We start from the raw sequence: 12,419 nt of genomic DNA, 5'->3' as shown, positions 1-12,419 counted from the left end.
GCCTTCTGAACTCATGGTGACTTGTAGCAGGAAGGAACACTTGGGCAATAGGGCACACAGCTGTTTGGCCTTTCCTCCAAGAATCTTGGCCTGTTCAGAAGCCTCTTGAGCCTTTCTGTCCCAGCCCTATATGACAGCTTTTTCTCACAGAGGACATGCCATTTAGGCAAGATGGGTGAAAACATCTACCAGCATCCGAAGGGTCCCTCAAATGCTTGTAGCCTCTTCACATTTACAATCACAGGCTGCTGCAGGATTTGTGAGTAACACGGTCAGCTGTCATAGGCATCTTACCAGACCACAATACTGCAAGCATTTTAGAGCCATCTGGAACCTTGTACCTAGTGTATGCTCAGCTTCCATCTTTGTTCCTTTAGATGCATCTGTATGCATCCTTACTGGATTTATAAATCTGCACAACACTCAGAGGTTAGCATTATGTCTTTTCCAGAGGATGGGATGGGCTATTATCCTGAACTATTATCACAACGCCATCCCAGAGTCTCTCTGGCCTGGGACCTGACACTATAAGAAGAGCCCCGCCCATTTGTATCAGTAGCTTCCCCCACAGGTCAAAGATGGGTGCGAGCATGAACAGGAGGCACTAGCCTATTCTCTGCAACCCTCAGTCATTCTGAGCCACCGTGTTTTCACTTCATGACGCTCTCCCATAGATCCTTGCTACATCTCTGTATCCTTAACAAACTCAGAACTCGGGGTCACGGGGGACATGGCCCTGCCCAATACAACTGCACCTGTTAGGTCTCTGGGCCAGAGAGACCTTGGAATGGCGGTGGATGTCGCTGCAGCACCTGCTCCCTACCTGGTTATTGGAGGGTGTTTCTAGCTGGGCAAACCGTCTCTTTGCCTTAGTTTGTATGACCTTTTGCTGGAGGGAAATGTACCCTCCTTACTCTGAAGAGACAATTATCTGCCCCTGGGACAGACTTGGTCATCTTTGCCTGTATTCTTCTGCTCCACAGGCTCTGAAGCCACCCAGAGGCCCTGTGGCGTGCAGTTTGGCTTTCCACTAATTCTTACTTAGGAGCTCTAGGTTGACATGAATGCTGCCGCTTTTGTCTTTGTGTAACCCAGACAGACCTCTTCCTCTGCTTTATCATTTTCTCATCTTCTCTAGATTGCTCGCTCCCTTTAAGAACACTCTTTACGTGCTGGTTTATATCACTATATCCGTGAAAGCCTTCCCTGCTTTGTAAAGATCTTGTTCCACAGAAGGGCTCAGAAAAGTCACTACAAGTCCACACCAGCCTTGAGACCCCTGCTGGATCATCCTTTTCTTTAACTCCTCTGTGAGCATAGCTCTATCCAGTATGATGAACTGGGCTTCAAACTGACAGGTTCTCTGAATCCTCATCTCTTAATAGTATCCTTCCCTCCTCCCTTGTTTTCTAACCCTGGATTTATAGGGATTTCAGGTGGAGATAACCAAGTGTTCCTAATGGCTCTAATAAGCAAGTCCAGCAGGGACTGACTTCCTTTGTACAGTATGTGATGTGCAGTCTTTGCCTTAGGGGGAATGGGAAACTTCCCATACTGCTCAGTTTTCAGCCTCCACACCAGTCAGACCGACCCCATTAACTCCCGTGTCCCACAACCCCACCAGCCATGCTGCCACAGGCTCCTCCATTGCTTGTTTAAAAGTCTTTCCAAACTCCAGCAGTTCAAGTGCTAATCAGTTCCTGATCATCATAGTTTCCTGCATTGGAGCATTGTTAAGGCTTCCATCTTTACACTGGCTCACACATTTCCTCTCCTTTTCTATTTAAGGTTGGAACCTTGGGGTATCTTCCATTGCTTACCACATTCTCCTTCTCCTCCTCCATCCCTTTCTCCTCCTTCTCCTCCATCCCTGAATCTTCTCATGGATTCCCGGTTCTTGGATTCCAGGAGGGGCTGCTGTGTTGCATGTAGCTTTTGCTACCCTGCCTAAACTTCAGTAACTGCAGAGATACCAGCCTCCACCCAGCTTCCCTTGAAATTATGAATAAAAGACATAGACACACACAATTTTTCAATTTCAACTTGCCTTTTTGGCACAATTGTTGGGTGCTACTTATCTCCTGCCTGAAGAAGTGTGCCCTTATCAATACTCTTAGCTCAGCACCTCTCCGCTCCACCTGCCCAGAACTTTATGTGCTCAGTTATATCTCATTCCAGCTAAATATCATTGTAGCTAAACACTGTAGGAGTGGCCACCAGTCAGTACTTGGCCCAAGATCTCACATGGCTGATCACCTTTTCTCTCTCTAAAGCATGGCGAACTCTGTCTCTCCTCTCCTTGAATCCAACCATCTGCTTGCCTCCAGGGGCCAGGAAGTCCACCTATCCTTTCTGCCTAGCAATTGGCCCAGGGCTCCTTTACTGACAGATCATGAACCAATTGGGGAGTGGTACCTTGGCATCAAAACCAACTCTTCACTTTTGAGCACAGATATAACTACTCTCTTTTTCTTCTGGCCCCTAATCCCTAAGAAATCACAAGACAATACCTTCATCTTGTTCTTTTTATCTAATTTGCTCAACAGATCAAGAGCTAACATAGAGAATGTGCCTCACCATACCTAAGACCATGCATTTATTCCTCCATAACTTTGTTTTTCCTCTGGTGCTAATTATGTTGTGTTGTGGCAAAACTTTTTCTAGGGAGGGAGCCACAATACAAGCTTACTCACATTAGATAACGAATCCATGACACACCAAATATGGATACCACAAAAAGTACAACTTAATGAACCAGGAGTTTAATTGGGATTCCTTACAGAATTATGGGTCAGGGTTTACTTACAGCAGCAGAAATGATTTAAAGACAGCTGCATCACTAAAGTACACCCCAGCATGGGTGATAGATCACAACAGCTGGAAACCTGGAGTCTGCAGGCAGCTCCTGTATGAGCTGAGCTTTCCAGGTGCCTCAGTAGGTCTAACCCTCTTCCATTCAGCTGGTCTCGTCTCAGAGTCTTCTTTGTAGCTGGCTTGTTTGAGAGGGGCTCTCCCTGCTTACTGTGGCAGGGAGGGACTTAGCAAATCTGGTTAGTTTCAGGGACTTCCTGAAGTTATTTTGAGTTGTTATATTTGCCTTCCTGCTCAAAGAACTTCCCTACAGGATAAAATATTTCAATTGGAGGAACCTGTTACTTAACACCACTCAGGTCAGCTTGCTCCCCCCTCAAAACTGTTCTCAGTCTAATTCAAGAATCCCACCTTGGAAGAGGTGATATGTTCTCAAGGGCTCTGTCTCAGGAAACACAAGGGTGCCAAGAGTCGATAGATGAAAGGGAGGGAAGGGCAGGGGAAGAGTTAGAAGGCTACGTGCTGGGTGTGGTACCAGTCAGAACAGAACTGCCCATCCTGTTATTCTTAACTTTGCAGCTAACGTTGACCTCCTGAGACTAGTAACAAGAATACTGATGTTCTGCAAGTTGAAAAAAAAAAAATCCCAGGAGATTTTGTGCTTTGTCGGTCAATATGTAAAATTAACAATATGGATGGGCATTCAGTATTTGGCCTGTTATCAGAAGGTGACTAGTGGATTTGCATTCAGTAAATCTATAGAATGTTTATGATCTTTTCTCTAGAAATGTTGGCTTTCTTTTAAAAACTTAACCTTAACTTTTATATGTAAAGATGTTTTATAAGCTTGTATATCTATGCACAACATGAATTTAATTTGCTCAGAGGCCAGAAGAGGGTGTTGGAACCCTTGGAGCTGGAGTTACAGATGGTTGTGAGCTGCCTTGTGGGTGCTGGGACTTCAACCTGAATCCTCTGGAAAAGCAGCCAGTGCTAATTGCTGAACCATCTCTCCAGACCCAGGAAAAGTTACTTAGCAGTTAATATCTTAGTCTTTTCGGTGCAGTTTCTCTTTCAGAAGTAATAACCTAACAAGGGCAACCTGGAAATTAGTGACCACTGCAGAATTTAGAAAGGTTGCCCCATTTTGATTTTTAAAAATGTGCACAAGTTGGTCTCATAACTTTTACTTATGGAACCCGCTGGTATTCCTAAAAGGGGGAGTTGAGGAAGTTTTCTTTTGAAATTCACCACAATTTAGAAGAGTTGCCCAAGCTCAGGAACTATAGGTGTTAAATTTCTTAGTTAAATCCAAATTGTGATTGCACCACACTGCCACTAGATGTCACTGTGAATCAAAACTATTTTAGACAAAAGTATGATCCGAAACCAACAGAAAGGTGTATCGATAAACTCAAGTGAGTCTCTCTCACAAATACATCAGTTTAGAGGATTTTCTCTTCACCCTACTTGAAGGCATCACCTCCATAGCTCAGTGGTTTTCCAGATTGGTGTTTATGCCACAGAAGTCAAGGCAGCCATGTACCAGGTGACTCGCAACAGAAGGCTCAGCGGTCCAGATGCTGCAGGTCAAAGAGGAGGTTGATTGGTCAGGCCTGATGAGCATCATGCCCAGCAGGTCAAAGAGGAGGTTGATTGGTCAGGCCTGATGAGCATCATGCCCAGCAGGTCAAAGAGGAGGTTGATTGGTCAGGCCTGATGAGCATCATGCCCAGAACTGCTTCTTGGACAACTAGATCCTAGATTCTACCTCTACTGCGACATATTTAACAAAATCCCAGAGACCGAGAGAGCCCAGAGGCAGGGCGCGTGCGCACAGAGATCTGGGGAAAGGTGTGATTGTTTATAGTGGTCCTACATTCTCTGTAGAGAAGGAGAAATTGCAGGCGATGGGAGTGGAGCTGTGGGAAGGGATGGAGTGTGAGGACATTGTTGACCCTGGGTGGTTTGGGGTTGTTTGCTGGATTGAAGAGAAGGTTTTTCACGTAAGCTGAAGAGCATGAAGTGACCCGCAGGGTTAACTGCTTAATCTCCGGATCTTTCCTCCCTCAGTCTTGGGCCATCCTGATTAAATTTAGGACACCTCAGAAATGTCTTTTATCACAGTAGTAATTAGATATGATGATGATGATGATGATGATGATGATGATGATGATGATGATGATGATGATGATAATAATAATAATATGATGATGATGATGAAAAATAACTTTTTAAAAAATGAACAGTTTGTAAAATGGAGGTGTGTTATACTCCCTTGGCTCCCAGTGAGTCACTCCACCCACAGATTCCATTTTTCTTTTACCTTACTTTACTACAGAAAATTCATCCATCTCCTCCCCCCCCCCCACCCCGTAGTTTGTGATTAAAAGCTCAGAAGGTTGGGAATCCGGGAAGACAGCCAAAAAAAAAAAAAAAAGTCATCTTCTGAAAAACAAAAGCCATCAGGATGAAAGTCACAACATGAACTGATTTCTGAGAAAATGACACTGAAATGACAATTGGGAAGTGAGTTTAGAACAAAGCAGCGCCTCTCAGAATGAGTGGAAAGAGGAATCTTCTAGAAATAAAGAGTCGTATGGGAAAATAGCTTCTCAAAAAAAAAAAAAAAAACAGTGGGTGAGAAAACGTCGGAATGTGTCTGCTTAGTGCAGGAGTTCCCGTGCGTGCGTGCGTGCGTAAATGCGTAGGCTAGAAGTTAATGTCAGCTCTCTTTCACACATTCTGTGGAGAGCTTTTTGTTTGTTGGTTTGTTTGAGACAGGCTCCGTCACTTAATCTGCAGCTCATAGATTCGCGGCAAGGTGAGCTCCAGGGATCCTCCTGCTTCTCTGGTGCCAGAGTGCGCGGCCACACCCAGCTTTTAAAACCGGGCTTCTGGAGCTCTGTGCTTAGATGTTCATTCTTTCCCAGCATGCACTTTACCAGCTGAGCCATCTCCTACTTTCCCAGCATGCACTTTACCAGCTGAGCCATCTCCTACTTTCCCAGCATGCACTCTACCAGCTGAGCCATCTCCTACTTTCCCAGCATGCACTCTACCAGCTGAGCCATCTCCTACTTTCCCAGCATGCACTTTACCAGCTGAGCCATCTCCTACTTTCCCAGCATGCACTTTACCAGCTGAGCCATCTCCCACCCCTCAGAATATTTGGTGTGCGAATGTACATCTCCTCTCTGAATGGAGCACCGAGTTTTCAGGCATTTGCACCAGTGGAGGTGCAAATTGTTCCGTTTCCACTGGGAAAACTGGGATATTAAGGGTGATGACTGAAACCTTTGGTTAAAGAACCTGGAGCCTCCTCCTGGTGTGCTGGGGTGAATGTGTCTTAATTTCTTTTCTGTTGCTATGATCAAATACCACGAGAAAATCAACTTACGGGAGAAAGTCTGACTCAGAGTACAGGGTATAGTCTGACATAGGTTACGTCACAGAGGTAGGAGTTTGAGAGAACTCGCAGCATCTCGTCCACAACCAAGACCAGAGCCCAGAGAGTTAATGCACACATGCTAAGGCTCTGACAGCTTCTCAGTTTTACTTAGCCAAGAACCAGCATTTGGGGTTGTCTCCATCCGTCAAGCGACACTGGTCTTCCTGGCTTTGTAAGGCTCGCAGTTAACATTCGCCACCTGCTTTGAGCGTCTGATAGTCTCCATCAGAGCTATGCTTGAGAAGTGGATTCGCGTCAGTTAGCAGTTACCTTTCTTTCTAGATAGAGGCCTGGACATAGACCACAGGGGAGGCTCGGACTATAGTATAGGTTATTACGTCTCACCTTTGGCCCTTGCTGAAGGGCACAGCGAGGTACATTAACTATCAGCTTCCTGTGCAGACGTGGCAGTGTGGCCTGACCTGGCAGCCTCCATACGGCTGACAATCGCATAGACAGCTAGCTCTCATTCGTGATGTATCTCCTGCCATCAGTGAACCAAGAAGCCTTAGCACAAAGGAGATGAATGTCACAAAGATCTTGTCTGACAGTTCCCGATGAGTTTTAGGCAGGACTGGTGGAGAAGGGGGAGTTGGGTCTGGCAGTAAGGCGGCAGAATTTAGGATTTGATAAAGCCATATTGAGGAAGATATGTTATTTGTGAATTCAGATGTCAGAGAAGCATTAAAGTTAAGTGTATCTAGTACCCCGTGTGGTAAACAGTTGATTCCTTCTCCCAGCATTGGTTTAGAGGCTTCTTCGAACCAGAGGGTAACTGAAGCCCAGGCTTGAAGACATGGGGGTCATTCCTGAGCAATGCTCTTTCTTCCTCTTCTTCCTCCTCCTCTCCTTCTCTTCCTCCTCTTCCCCTCCTCCTTTTTCTTTTCTTTTTTAAAAAGATTTATTTATTTATTTATTATGTATTCAGCATTCTGTCCGCATGTATGCCTTCAGGCCAGAAGAGGGCACCAGATTCTCTTACAGATGGTTGTGAGCCATCATATAGTTCCTGGGAATTGAACTCAGGACCTCTGGAAGAGTAGTCAATGCTCTTAACCACTGAGCTGTCTCTCCAGCCTCACCTTTCTTTCTTCCTTCGTTTCTTCCTTCCTTCCTTTCTTTCTTTCTTTCCTTCCTTCCTTCCTTCCTTCTTTCCTTCCTTCCTTCCTTCCTTCCTTCCTTCCTTCCTTCTTTCTTTCTTTCTTTCTTTCTTTCTTTCTTTCTTTCTTTCTTTCTTTCTTTCTGAGCATGCAAAGAGAAGGTTTTTCATAGTTCTGATAAAGTCAAGGTAGGGTTGGTGGTTAGGGCACGGCCTTGGGTTGTAGGGCCTTTTGTACATGTGAAGACAGCTTAGAGGTTTATCTTCAGGGTCAAGTGAGAAGAACTTCATGTGAAGGGTCAGCTGAGTCTGCCAGGGATGCGGATGCAATAGCACCCTGCCATTCCCAGAAAGGCAAGCTTACCGGCAGAGGTGCCCATATCTAAGAGCTTTGTGTTTGATACCCGTCCTAAGAAGGTTGCCTCTTGGGTGTGGAGAGCAGTTTGTGGTGCCTCTGGACAGTGGGTGGTGGGAATTCTTACTTCCCCAGGACAATCAGAAGCTGGTCTAGGCAGGAATCTGACTCTAATCCTATACTCCAGGAAACTGGCCTGGATTAAGAACTTTTGCATTTGAAGCTCAGGTCAGAACAATTAGAATTAAAGCCCAGGGCAGTACATTTGCATTTAAAGCTCCCTGAAAGTTCAGCAGTTGTGTTCAGTAGGTGTGACAGTCTCTTTGTCTCTTAGGATCCCCCTTTTGTCACCATCTTCAATCTTTACACCAGGCCTGCAGAGATGTTTACAAGATTTTTGATTATTAACTTGCTTGTTACCAGACTCAGAACTGATGTTATCTTTCTGCATGTAATTAAAGTGGTTTAAAAGAGGACTGAATTAAGAAGGCATTGCTTCAGTCTCAAAACTGGCCAAAGTCATGTTACAGTTTTGACTGTCTCTTTTTTCTTTCAATCCAAACTCTTGTCCTGTTGTTTGACTGAGCTGGTCTCAGACACAGGGGAAGATATTTAACCTTGGATGAGGAGATTGAAGCCAGAAGAAGCTTGTGAGACTCCTGTGGTGTTAGAAGTTTTCTTGTCTGGGCTGGAGATGAGCAGATGATTTATCCATAGAAGGAGGATTCTGCTTAAAACAAGCTATAAAGGCGGAAGATTCTTCTCCCAGGCCAAATAGATGGGATCTGTCTCAGAAACCTTGTTTAAAAATGGGGAGGGGGGCTTTTATTTTGTGCTGTAAATTCCTCAGGGTTTACTTAAATTAGCTCTGGCTGTGTTTTGCTTAAAACGTCTTCAAGGGGTAAATAATTTATTTAAAAGCTAGTTGAGAAAAGCACTTAAAAAATTAAGCTAAGTCAATAGATTTGAAAAGAAAGAAAGAAGAGGGAGAGTTCCATTTAGAAAATGTAAATTCTGTTTCTTTTACAAATTCTTTTTCAAATCTAAACAGTTTGCCATTTTATTTGCTTACTGGTTCTGACAGATGCAAATGACAATAATTTGAAACCAAGTGTGTATTTTTTATTTTTAACTTTGCAAGCATTTATTTCTAAGGAAGACCAGAAGGCACTTGTTAAATGGTGTGTATCAGGAGACTGAACATGAAAACTTGGTGGTCCACACTTCCACAGCGAGTCCCTGAGCACAGAGATATTCTGATACTCCAAATCTAAGGCTGCGGAGCCTGCTGGGCTGATGTTCCTTACAGAACAGAGCTTCTGTAGATCTGCGACTGCCTTGCCTTGATCTCTGACAGCATCTCAGAGGAGTGAGTATTTATCAGGCAGGTCAGACTTGTTTCATTATAGGCTTGATTTGTTACTTTTAAATGCATAGAATTTTAACTTAGAAAGGTTTAAAGAACCACCTTTTAAAGCTCAGTGTTAGTAAATATAAGTGAAAGCCCAGGATAAAACCTGACCCCCTAGCAGGTAAAGTAGAAAACCCCTAGCAGGTAGAATAGAGCCAAAAATGCAGGCTAGCCAGTTCTGCAATACTATCCTTCTATTCCAGAAACTGGCTGACCATAAAGAATTTATGGCCTTAAAGTCAGGGTGACTCTGTTTCAGAAACTGACTGACCATAAAAGCATAAAAGTTAAATAACACATCATAAACAATCTTGAGAAACCAGGTGTTTCCCTTACGATTCTTCACTGGTATTTTTGGTATTCTCCAATGATATACTCCCCTCCCCCCGCCCCCGGGTTGTGGTTTGTCTTCCTTAAAAACCCCTATTCTCAGCCACTCGGGTCGAACTCCTCTACCCTGCGTGGGATACAAGTTTCGACCCCAGTGCTGGATTTTAATAACCTCGTGTGATTGCAGCAAGGATGGTCTCTGGTGAGTTCTTGGGGGGTCGTGTTATCCCGAGACTAGACTGGGGGTCTCCCCTCTGCGGGGGTCTTTCATAAGCTGCACAAAACATTTTGGATTTTGCCAGTTTTTCTTGTTTATGATCCCCGCAGTGAAGAACACAAGGCTACCATTACTATTGCTGTAGGACCCTAAGGACAAGGAGGATCTGGTGAGTCAAGCCTGTGTAATTCCTGTGAGGAAGGAAGAAGCAGAGCCATATTTGGACGTGCTTGAGGACCCCATTCCTGCCATACCCCCCAAATGGCCAGATAGCAATATCACTCTTTAAGGGGTCTCCAATTGTGAACTCCACGATGCTAGGCATTTCTTGCCATACCCCCAAATGGGTGGCAGCTATAGCCAGATAGCAGTATCACTCCAGTTCAGGACCTTAGGGAAATGAACAAGAGGGTAACTGACTTCCATTCAACTTAACCTGTTAAGCTCTCTTCCCACCTCCAGGACCTGGTATATGGTTTTAGACCTTAAAGATGCCTTCTTCTGCCTACCCCTGGGTCCTCAGAGCCAGGAATACTATGCTTTTGAGTGGAGAGACCCAGAGTCTGGAATGATAGGCCAACTCACATGGACTCGCCTTCCGCAAGGCTTCAAGAACTCCCCTCCTATCTTAGACAAGGCCCTGCATCAAGATCTGGCTGTGTTTTGTGCCACCAACCCCCAGTTAACTCTTTTGCAATTCATAGATGACCTTTTAATAGCAACCCCCAGCAAGGAATTGTGTTTTGGGGCGACGAGACATCTTCTTGCTAAACTAGGAGAACTGGGTTATTGCGCTTTGGCTAAGAAAACTCAAATCTGCAGCCAGCAGATCAGTTTCCTGAGGTATTTGCTAAAAGAGGGGGAAAGACGGCTCTCAGAGGCCAGAAAAGAAACTGTGTTCCACATTCCACCGCCTACCAACCAAAAACAAGTCAGAGAGTTCTTGGGAACCGCTGGCTTTTCGCCGCCTGTGGATTCCTGGGTTCGCTGAAATAGCAGCCCCACTTTACCCCCTCACCAAAAACAAACAGCCTTTCATTTGGGGAGAGAAAGAAAGCGGGTATTTGATGGCATTAAAACAGCCTTGATGTCAGCCCGTGCTAGGTCTCCCAGATGTGACAAAGTCTTTCCGTTTGTTCGTGGCCTACAGTAAAGGCATAGCAAAGGGAGTTCTAACCCAAAAACTGGGGCCATGGAAGAGGCCAATAGCATACCTATCAAATAAACTTGATCCCGTGGTGGTGGGGTGGCTGGTGTGCCTTCGCATCATAGCAGGAGTCACTGTGATGGTTAAAGATGCAGATAAACTGACTATGGGGCAGGACTTGGTAGTAGAGAGCGTGGTTCACCAACTCCCTGAACGATGACTTACCAATGCCAGCATGACTCATTATCAGACTCTGCTACTCAACTTTGACTGAATCACGTTGGAGTCACCCTACTCCTAGACCCTAATCTTGAGCCCCCCACCCCCATCCATGACTGTCAGCAAGTACTGACTGAAGCACGTGGCTGGCACAAAGACCAATCAGACCAGCCCCTGGCAGCCGCTGAGGCCACGTGGTTCACGGATGGGGGGAAGGCGGAGGGCAGGGGCAGCTGTGGCTGATGGGTAAACAATTGTGTGGGCAGAAGTCCTACCAGAAGGAACCTTGGCCCAGAAGGCTAAAATCATTGCCCTTACCAAGGCCCTAGACCTGGGATAGGACAAAAATTAACATCCATACAGATCGCAGGTATGCTTTTGCCACGGCCCATATTCATGGTGCCATTTACCAACAAAGAGGACTATTGACTTCTGGGGACAAGGAGATGAAACATAAATCTGAGATCCTGGCCTTACTAAAAGCCCTGCACAAACCAGCAAAAGTAAGTATCATACATTGCCCAGGTCACCAAAAGGGTGATTCCTTGGTGACCAGGGGAAACATCCTGGCAGATAAGGAGGCCAACAATGGTGATTAAAGACCCTGAGCAAAGAAACCCTAACTAAATTTGCCACAGGGGCTGGTGGTGACTGGGTGGTGCTCCTTCCCCTGGCCCTGTTTAGAGCCAGTAACACACCGTCTTGATTGGGCCTGACTCCCTTTGAGATACTGTATGGGGCTCCAGCACCCTTAACCATTCTAGGGGATGTCTTAGAACCCCCTTGTCACTGTACAAATGATTTGTATGCCAGGTTAAAAGGCCTACAGGTGGTGCAGAAAGAAATGTGGTCACAGCAGGCAGCTGCCCATGAGCCAGGAACCTTTGAGACATCCCATCGGTTCCAGGTGGAGACTCGGTCTGCGGGCACCAACATGGCGCCCAGACGTTCGAGCCCCACTGGAAAGGACCATACCTGGTTCTGCTGACCACCCCAATGACTGTCAAAGTAGAAGGAATCACTGCCTGGATATACACCTCCCATGTGAAGCCTGCCCTGGAGTCGGAAGCCCCCAGGACCACGGGAGTTGGAGAGCCCAGAGCATAGGAGATCCCCTAAAGCTGAAGATCACAAGGAACTCCAATAATGAAGACCCTCCTTCTCCCGGTACTGTACATTAGCACCCGCTCGTGCCTTGCCAACCCCCATGTCTCTGATAAGCTCACCTGGGTGGTTTCATCGGCCACTGGGGATGCCGTATGGTCTGCCCCAATGGAAGCCCCTCCTTATACCTGGTGGCCAACTCCAACTCCTGACTTGTGTAAATTGGCCGCCGGACTGGACACGTGGGACTTTCCAACTCAAGAACCGGGAGAGGG

This window comes from Micromys minutus (assembly GCF_963924665.1).
Source record: "Micromys minutus genome assembly, chromosome: 4".
Taxonomy (NCBI): domain Eukaryota; kingdom Metazoa; phylum Chordata; class Mammalia; order Rodentia; family Muridae; genus Micromys; species Micromys minutus.
The sequence above is the reverse complement of the archived record's forward strand: the minus strand, read 5'-3'. Positions refer to the sequence as shown.